Raw genomic sequence first — 8,900 nt, 5'->3', positions numbered from 1 at the left:
GTGGTAGCTCTCCTCTGCACTCTGCAGTGGGTGGGCGTGGGAGCCGCTCAGGCCCTGACTTCCTGGAGTCAGTAATTATGACAGGAATTCAGAACAGAGACCAGAAAATGTGTGGTCATCAAAACACATAATCATTCATTTACCAGCATGACTAAGAAGTTATGAATTCTTGGGCAGGTGAACAGCCAAGGAAGAGGTCTCTTCCCTTATATAACCCAAAGCAGGCAAGCAAGAGAGAACAAGAGGTTGACAGCAGCCACTAGTCAAAGGCAAATCTTTACCTGGTGGCTAGGTCCAACCATGTTTCAGATACACACCCTACCGACTGAAGAGGAAGTTAGTTTCCTTCTGGAATCTTCCAATACTATAAAAGTTGTTGCCGGGCAATGGTGGCGCATGCCTTTAATCCCAGCACTTGGGAGGCAGAGACAGGCAGATTTCTGAGTTCGAGGCCAGCCTGGTCTACAGAGTGAGTTCCAGGACAGCCAAGGCTCCACAGAGGAAACCCTGTCTTGAAAAAAACAAACAAACAAACAAACAAACAAACAAAAGTTAACACCACAATCTTCTTCTAAGATGCAATTAGCCATTATCTGAACTGCTGTACACTGGATCTTACAAGGCTTTGAGTATAGAATCTGAGACTGGGGGACCAACGTGCTAAGTGACTGTGAATTCCTACTGTTGTCTGTCCCCAGGTAAAGAGAAGGGCTTTGAATCTGAGACTGGGGGAGCAACTCAGCAGAGTGGAACATATTACAGAAGGAGATGTTCAGAGGAGACCTCACCATAGACTCACCTGGTGCAGGTTCCTTTGGTCCTTGAACATAATTGGGATCGATGTACTTAGTAGCTGCCAGAAACCTCTCATTTGTTTCTTGAAATAAGAGTGAAGAAAAGGGAGGCTGGCAACACAGCTCAAGGAGCTTGCTGCCAAGCTGGACAACCTGAGTTCAAGTCCCAGAATGCTCACACTATAAACTGTCTCTTGACCTCCACGTGTACACAGTGACATGCTTGGGCACCCCATATTCAAATATAATTAAAAAAAATTTAAAGTAGTAGGAAAGGTCACATGGGAAGACAACCCCTCCTGCTGAAATAGTAAATTGGAAATAATTCCTTGTCCCACATGGAAGGCAGTGATTGTTGCTACTCTAAGGGATACAGCCATGGTGGTACCCTAAGGTCTCGGTTTACCTGATCCATCCAATGTCAATCCCTGCAGATGAGGTGAACACAGCCATGCAGTGTACTAGCTGAACCGCCAAGCCAGAGGCAGTAACAAGTAGGTGTTAGTTTGGTGATGGAAGATTCAAAGCCCTTCTCTTTCCCTGGGGACAGACAGCAGGAGGAATTCACAGTCGCTTCCCCTGGGGACTTTCCTGCTTTCTGATGCAAGAGAGTCCAAGGGGACCTGGACCACTCTGGTATTCCATGGGACATCTTCCTCATCCAGTGTGATGATGGTGATGGTGATGGTGATGATGATGATGAAACTGAACCTGGCTTGCAGGAGACCTTCTGGATGCTCTCAAAAGGCCTCTGCTTGCTAGAGGGGGAAAGCAATGCTGCAAAGAATCATGGGTCTTTGCGTAATTTGTAGGGGTCCGATGGTCTGGCTTTCTGCCATTAAGAAAGTTTGGCAGATTCCTTCATATCTCTGAACTAGAACAGGTAATACTTGAAAACACAGCTTCTGCCTATTTACTGGGTAACTCAGAAGGCTGCTGGTTTTTACTGAGGCCCCAAATAAGAGGGGTTTTCAGCTTGAGGCTAAGATGTAATTTCCCTGCCTCATGAGTCCTTATAACTCAGCAAACGCTGCCTAGCTTTGACTCATACTGATGCTTCAGGGAGTCTCTGGAAAACCCATAAGGCTCTGGAATGAGGCCATACCATCTGCAGTGAGAGGGTACTAAAAAAAAAGAAGAAGAAGAAAAAGAAAAGAAAAAAAGAAAAAAAAATCTGGTGTAACCAAGATGTAATTGGCCATGCCTGTAAGCCTCTTCACTCCTAGGGGAGTAAGGCAGGAGTGTCATGAGTTGCAGGCTACTCTGAGCTACACAAGGACATCCTGATTCAGAAAGAAAGAAACAAACAAACCCGATACACTTGATATGCTACTGAGACTCAGTCACTGTCATGATGGCTGGAGCTGCCCATAATGAGCTGTGTTCTTCAGAAAACAAGAAGTCACAAGGTTGGGTGGTCCCAGCAGTAAACCCAGATGATGGAGATGTCACATCCAGTATGAAACCTGAGTAAGTAGGAAGGGTACAAGAAATCACATGAGCAGAGAGACCCCAGACCACCTCCTCTGCTGGACCTGCTCCTCTCCCTTAACTCAGGCTGCTTGGTGAATTCTCTGTTAGCAGCTGCCTGACAGGGAAAGCATCAGGTCTGTTTCACACACAAATGACTCAAAGAGTTGGTGTGGATCCCAGTTGCCCTCAAAGGCATTGGTAAGGAGAATCCTTCCCTGGGGGACCCAACTTCAGGCGATAGAACCTGATTATCAGCACAGGGCAGAAGGACAAAGTGATCTAAGCTAAGGACAGACAGATCACAAACTCCAGGCAGTAGCTGGTGGCTTGTCTGACAGGAAGGAACAGGACTGGAGACTGAGAACAGGACTTTGTGTGGGAGAGCAAGCAGATCGATGGACAGATTGGAGTTAGCACAGAGTCTGAAGACCTGTGTGTCAGACACCAGTACCTGCCAGGAAGAATTCTATGCAGAAGAGACATAGAGAAACCATGGGGACAAGATAGCTTAGCTGGTAAATGCCATCTGGCATCTATCAGAGTGTCTGATTCATCCATGGGACTCTGAACAGCACCATGCTGGACTGGCTCACTTAATCATAAAGGAGATGTCACAGTTGACCTGTGACTTCAGGGTTCACTGGTTGCCATTGTTTTGTTTTTTGAGACAGCCAGTCTGGCCTCAAACCTACCTGCTCTGTAGCTGAATTTCTTTCTTTCTTTTTTTTGTTTTTTTTGTTTTTTTGTTTTTTGGTTTTTTGGTTTTTGGTTTTTTGAGACAGGGTTTCTCTGTGAAGCCCTGGATGTCCTGGAATTCACTCTGTAGACCAGGCTGGCCTCGAACTCAGAAATCCGCCTGCCTCTGCCTCCCAAGTGCTGGGATTAAAGGCGTCCGCCACCACCGCCTGGCTGTAGCTGAATTTCTGATCCTCCTGCCTCCACCTGAATGCTGAGATGACCAGCATACACTGCACACCTAGCTCTTCTTAAATGTTACTGGTTTGCTTTGTTTTATTTTGTGTGAGTTGAGACACGCACTGTCCTGGTGTCGAGGAGATCACAGGATTGTGAATCACTTCTTTCCTGTTACCTTGTGGGATCCAGGAACCCAACAGGCGTCAGTCAGGCTTATTCACAAGCACCTTTTCCTGCTGAGTCATCTCATCACACACATGCATATGGACATATGTGTGTGTCTATCTGTCTATCTATCTGTCTATCTATCTATCTATCTATCTATCTATCTATCTATTTACAGGTCTATCTATCTATCTATCTATCTATCTATCTATCTATCTATCTATCTATCTATCACCTATCTATAGCATCCATTTTAGGAAACCTGAAACAGTATCTCATTGTGGGGACCTTTTTTGTTGATGTAGTTTTTTGTTTTGGTTTTGGTTTGAGACAAGGTTTCACTGTGTAGCCCTGGCTGTCCTGGAATGCACTCTGTAGACCAGGCGGGTTTCAAACTCGGAGATCTGCCTGCCTCTGCCTCCTAAGTGCTGGGAATCAAAGTTGTGCACTACCACCACCCCGCTTCTCACTGTGGTTTTGATTCACCTTTCCCAACAACTAATGCTGCCAGATCTCTTCCCGTGCACACATATTCTAGTGACCTTATGTGGAAATTTACAGAAATTCTATTCAGTTCTTTTTGACCATTTCTTAGTTGGGCTGTATTTTCCTGCAATAAATTTGAGTTTATTTATTATTTATTTATTTATTTATTATTTATTATTTATTTTACATGTATGAGTGTTTTGCCTGCACGTGTACCCACAGAGGCCAGAAGCGGCCACTGGATCCCGTGTAGCTGGAGCCAGAGGTGGTTGTGAACTGCCATGAAGTTGATGCAGATGGAATCTGAGTCCTCAGGAAGAGCAGCCAGACCTCTTAATCGCTGAGCCATCTCTCCAGCTCCACAACTACTTTGTGTGCTGATTTTTGCTAGTTGATTAAACATGCCTCTGAATTAAAATAATTTATATAAAGGCTTTTTTAGATTTTCTGACAAATGCTAGGCTTGTTTCTCCTTCCCTAAGTGGCAAACTTTTTTTTTTTTTTTTTTTTTTTTTTTGGTTTTTCGAGACAGGGTTTGTCTGTGTATCCCCTGGTTGTCCTGGAACTCACTCTGTAGACCAGGCTGGCCTCGAACTCAGAAATCTGCCTGCCTCTGCCTCCCAAGTGCTGGGATTAAAGGCGTGCGCCACCACCACCCAGCCCAGTGGCAAACTTCTTTGTCTGCCTGTCTCTACATGGGGAGGAAGCATTTCAACAGCAAGTGGACGGTTGCTATAGGCCATACCAGACGAGCGTTACCAGGCAATAGAGGACCAATTCTAATCTTAGTTTATTCAATGTTAATCACTGATGTGTGGCTACTTTTGCCAATGCTCTTTCTGTTTCTGATATGAATATGGGATTTTATTCTTTGTTCATGTGGAGTGTTGCATTTGTGGATTTTTCTAATGGCATCCAATTGTATGTCCCAGGAGTGTCCATTGGATTGAGTTGGGCCGAGGAAGAAATGAGAAATGGGGTGAAGGAAGGCATTACTCTGTTGTCTATTCACCATCTGTCTATCAAGATCAACTACTTCATTGGGAAGGAATCATCTCGCCTTTCTGGCGGCTGGTTAGGCACACGCAAAATCCACAGAGTAGGCAGGCAAGCCAGGCTCTCTGGGGCAGGAGCTGATGTCACAGCTGTCCACAGTACAGTTACTTCTCCAGTGGGCAGGGAGAAGCCTTTTCACTGATGGGGTATGGAACATCCAGAACATCGGGGCTTGATTCACTTTGCCTCAAGTCAGCTGGCTGTAGATGTTAACCACATAGGCAGGACATCTTCCTAGCAATGCTTAGAGGAGTGTAAGACTGAGGAACTGGATACCAGAGCCAAGAGCTCAGATTCATCAAACTGAGCATGATGCCACTCTAGTGGGACTTGCCGGATGCTCCTCTCAGGATTTGACGAAGGTTATGAGCTGTGCGAAGCCGCCAGGAGCCCTCCTTTCAGGCGGTTGTATTAATAAACTACTACCAATGTGATCATTAAAATGTTTTATTGGCATATACTAATTATATGTAAGGCTGGGTTTTAACATGATATTTTCACACGTGATGTATTTTCCTTCCTAGTACTGACCAGGCCCAAGCCTGCTTAGCTTCTGAGATCACTGTGCACTCAGGGTAGTGTGGCCATACCCTTCATAATGTCTTCCTTTCTTTCTTTCTTTCTTTCTTTCTTTCTTTTTTTTTTTTTTTTTTTGGTTTTTTTGAGACAGGGTTTCTCTGTGTAGCCCTGGCTGTCCTGGAACTCACTCTGAGACCAGGCTGGCCTCGAACTCAGAAATCTGCCTGCCTCTGCCTCCCAAGTGCTGGGATTAAAGGTGTGTGCCACCACTCCCCGGCTTCATAATGTCTTTCAATTGTATTCTCTCCCTGTTTTCTCCTACTGCCTCCCCCACTGATGCCCATTATTTCCACAGGTACCCTTTCGTGTGTGTGTGTGTGTGTGTGTGTGTGTGTGTGTGTGTGTGTATGTATGACAGAGACAGAGACAGAGACAAACAGACACAGACAGATAGACACTCATACACAGAGATAGACAGAGACAGACAGAGACAGACAGACAGAGAGAGACAGACACACATACACAAGAGAGAGAGAGAGAGAGAGAGAGAGAGAGAGAGAGAGAGAGAGAGAGATCTCCAATGAGTTTCATGAAGGCATGGATAAGAACAGGAACTTAGGTACTTTATCAATGGAAGCAGCCCTGAAGAAAATGTCTCCCCCACCAACCTTTGACTGTATATAAATTGTATTTAAATCGTCAGAGTATAGGGTCCCATGAGCCACTCCCACCTCCCTGGCATAGGATGTCAGCAGTCTCCATCTTATGCAGACCTTGTGCAGGCAATCGCATCTGCTGCAAACTCAAATGCAATAGCCATGACTCACCTCTGCCCGCTCCCTCTCTGGATTTTGCATCCTTTCTGCCTTTTCCCTTGATGTTCCCAGAGCCTTGGAGAGAGTGATGTAGAGAGTGTCCCACTTATAACCTGGCTTCCAACAGTCATTTATTCTTGGTACTTGGACTGGTTATGATTCTCTAAAATCATACCAATACAATTTATGGTTGTTGAAGGGGAGCCAGTTTGCTGGCTCAGGCTTGTCAGACTGTCCACTGTAGAAATGTTCCTGGCTTTCCAACCTCCACTTTATACACAGTCGATCCCTAAAGATCTCTACTGTTGAGGGAGTCTATATATTATCTGGAATTTTTCTACACAGAGGACTGTCTCTTCTCTCCAGTTATTTATTTACCTAATCATTTAAATATATCAGTATGGACTTGTGGATATTTATTGAATAGTTTTGGTTAAAATATTTTTGCGTTTGTTTGATTTTGAGGCAGGGTCTCATTCTACAGCTTTGGCTGGCTTAGAACTCACAGAGATTCAACTTCTTCTGCTTCTCAGGTAACAGATTTAAAGTGTGCACAACCATGCCTGGCTTTTGTATAATTCACCTGTTTGTTTGTTTGTTTGTTTGTTTGTTTGTTTTTGAGACGTGTTGTATTGGTAGTTGTCTTAGGGTTTTATTGTTGTGAAGAGACATCATGACCAAGGCAACTCTTACAAATGCAAACATGTAATTGGGGCTGGTTCACAGTTTCAGAGGTTAATCCATTGTCCTAGCGGCAGGAAGCATGGCAGGCATGCCTGCAGACATGATGCTGGAGAAGGAGCTGAGGGTTCTACATCTTGATCTGACTGCAGCCAGGAGAAACTGACTCTGGAAAAACTGGTCTGGTCGGATCTTCAAAGCCAACCCCTACAGTGATGCACTCCTCCAACAAGGCCACACCCCCTAAGAGTGTCACTTCCCATGGGCTAAGTGTATTCAAAGATTTGTTTATTTATTTATTTATTTATTTATTTATTTATTTTATGTATATGAGTACATTACTGTTCTCTCCAGTCACACCAGAAGAGGGCATCAGACCCCATCACAGATGGTTGTAAGCCACCATGTGGGTGCTAGGAATTAAATTCAGGACCTCTGGAAGAGTAGTCAGTGCTCTTAACCTCTGAGCCATCTCTCCAGCCTGGGCCAAGTGTATTCAAACCACCACAGTAGCTTTTCTATTGACGTGACAGAACATCATGGCCAAGGCAACTTATAAAGGAAATCCTTTAACTGGACTTATGGTTTCAAAGGGTTTGAGTCCATGACGGCAGAAAAAAGGCATAGCAGCATAGACAGCTGAGCACTCAGACACAATCACAAGTTAGAGACAGATACTTGGAATGGTGTCAGGCGTTTGAAGCCTCATGGCCCATCTCAGTGACATATCTCCTTCAATAAGGCCTCACTCCTAATTCTCTCCAAACATTTCAACTAAGGACCAAGTATTCAAACATATTAGCCTGTGGGGGGGCCATTCTCATTCAAACACCTGTTATCCAGCACTTTCCTATTGCTCTGTTTCCTTAAAAGGAAGGTCACCTAAAAATAGTCAAAGAGCTTTTCTGTTGCCAGTTTGCTTCAACTTCCTTCAGTCTCTTATCTACAAAGCCAGCTTCCTCTGTGCTGCCTGCTACTTTGCTTCTATGTCGTGGGATGAAGTGCTGCCTGGTCCTGGAATAGAAAATAACGCCAATTGTGATCACTAAATTGAGATCAACTGGCTACATATTTTTGTAATTTTATCTTCAATTTTATTGTTCAGCCTGCCCTCATTACAGCTACTGAGAACTGCCCTGTCTGTTTTTCCCATCTTCTATATGACAACTCTGAGGGCAGTTCTTCATGCTCAGACCATCTTTTTCCTGAGAAGAAGCAGGGTTTTTCACTGACCTAGAACTTGCCAAGAAGGGTGGGTTGGATGGTCAGGAAGCCCCACGAATCTGTCTCTCTCTGTCTCCCCATGCTAGGATTACAAACACACACCACCATTCCCAGCTTTTTGAGAAACTTGGATTCTGGGTCTTGAACACTGGTCTTTGTGCCTGCAAGACAAATGCTTTACCCACTGAGCCACTGTTCTGAATCATCATTACTTTGCAGCACATTCTACAAACACGAATTGAGCATTCCCTACTGTGTGGAGGCCTACTGTGTGGCGGCCTATACCAATCATACAAACCTACTAAACAAAAGGAAGGAACAAGGAAGAAGAGACAAATTTTTGGTTAGAGGGAGGGAAGGTAAACACTGACCTAGCTACATGAACAGGAAATGACTAGCTCCTCTGGGCACACGGAAGTCAGTGGGCATTGGGAGTGATCGGTCAAGAAAGGCAGGAGCCGCACATACTCTTGCCAGTGCTAGGTTGAGCCACTTGGGTGGGCCAGTCAGCTAAGAAAGGACAGTGTAGAAGGCCAGGTTATGAGAGAGCAGAGTGGAGGGAGAAGATAGGTCAGGAAGGATGAACTTGGTGGAGTGATGTGGGTAGGTGATAAGAGGAAAATGAGAACAGTAAAAAGCTGGAGATGAAAATATGGGTGGAACAGAGCAGACATTCCCAAGAGCTAAGCACCGCCCAAGTGTGCAGGATCTGATTGTGAGTAGGTTATATACACGGTGTGGGGAGAAAGGGGTGAAGCCGGCAGCTTCATTA

The sequence above is a fragment of the Grammomys surdaster genome, unplaced genomic scaffold, assembly GCF_004785775.1.
Source record: "Grammomys surdaster isolate TR1022 unplaced genomic scaffold, NIH_TR_1.0 371, whole genome shotgun sequence".
NCBI lineage: Eukaryota > Metazoa > Chordata > Mammalia > Rodentia > Muridae > Grammomys > Grammomys surdaster.
The sequence above is the reverse complement of the archived record's forward strand: the minus strand, read 5'-3'. Positions refer to the sequence as shown.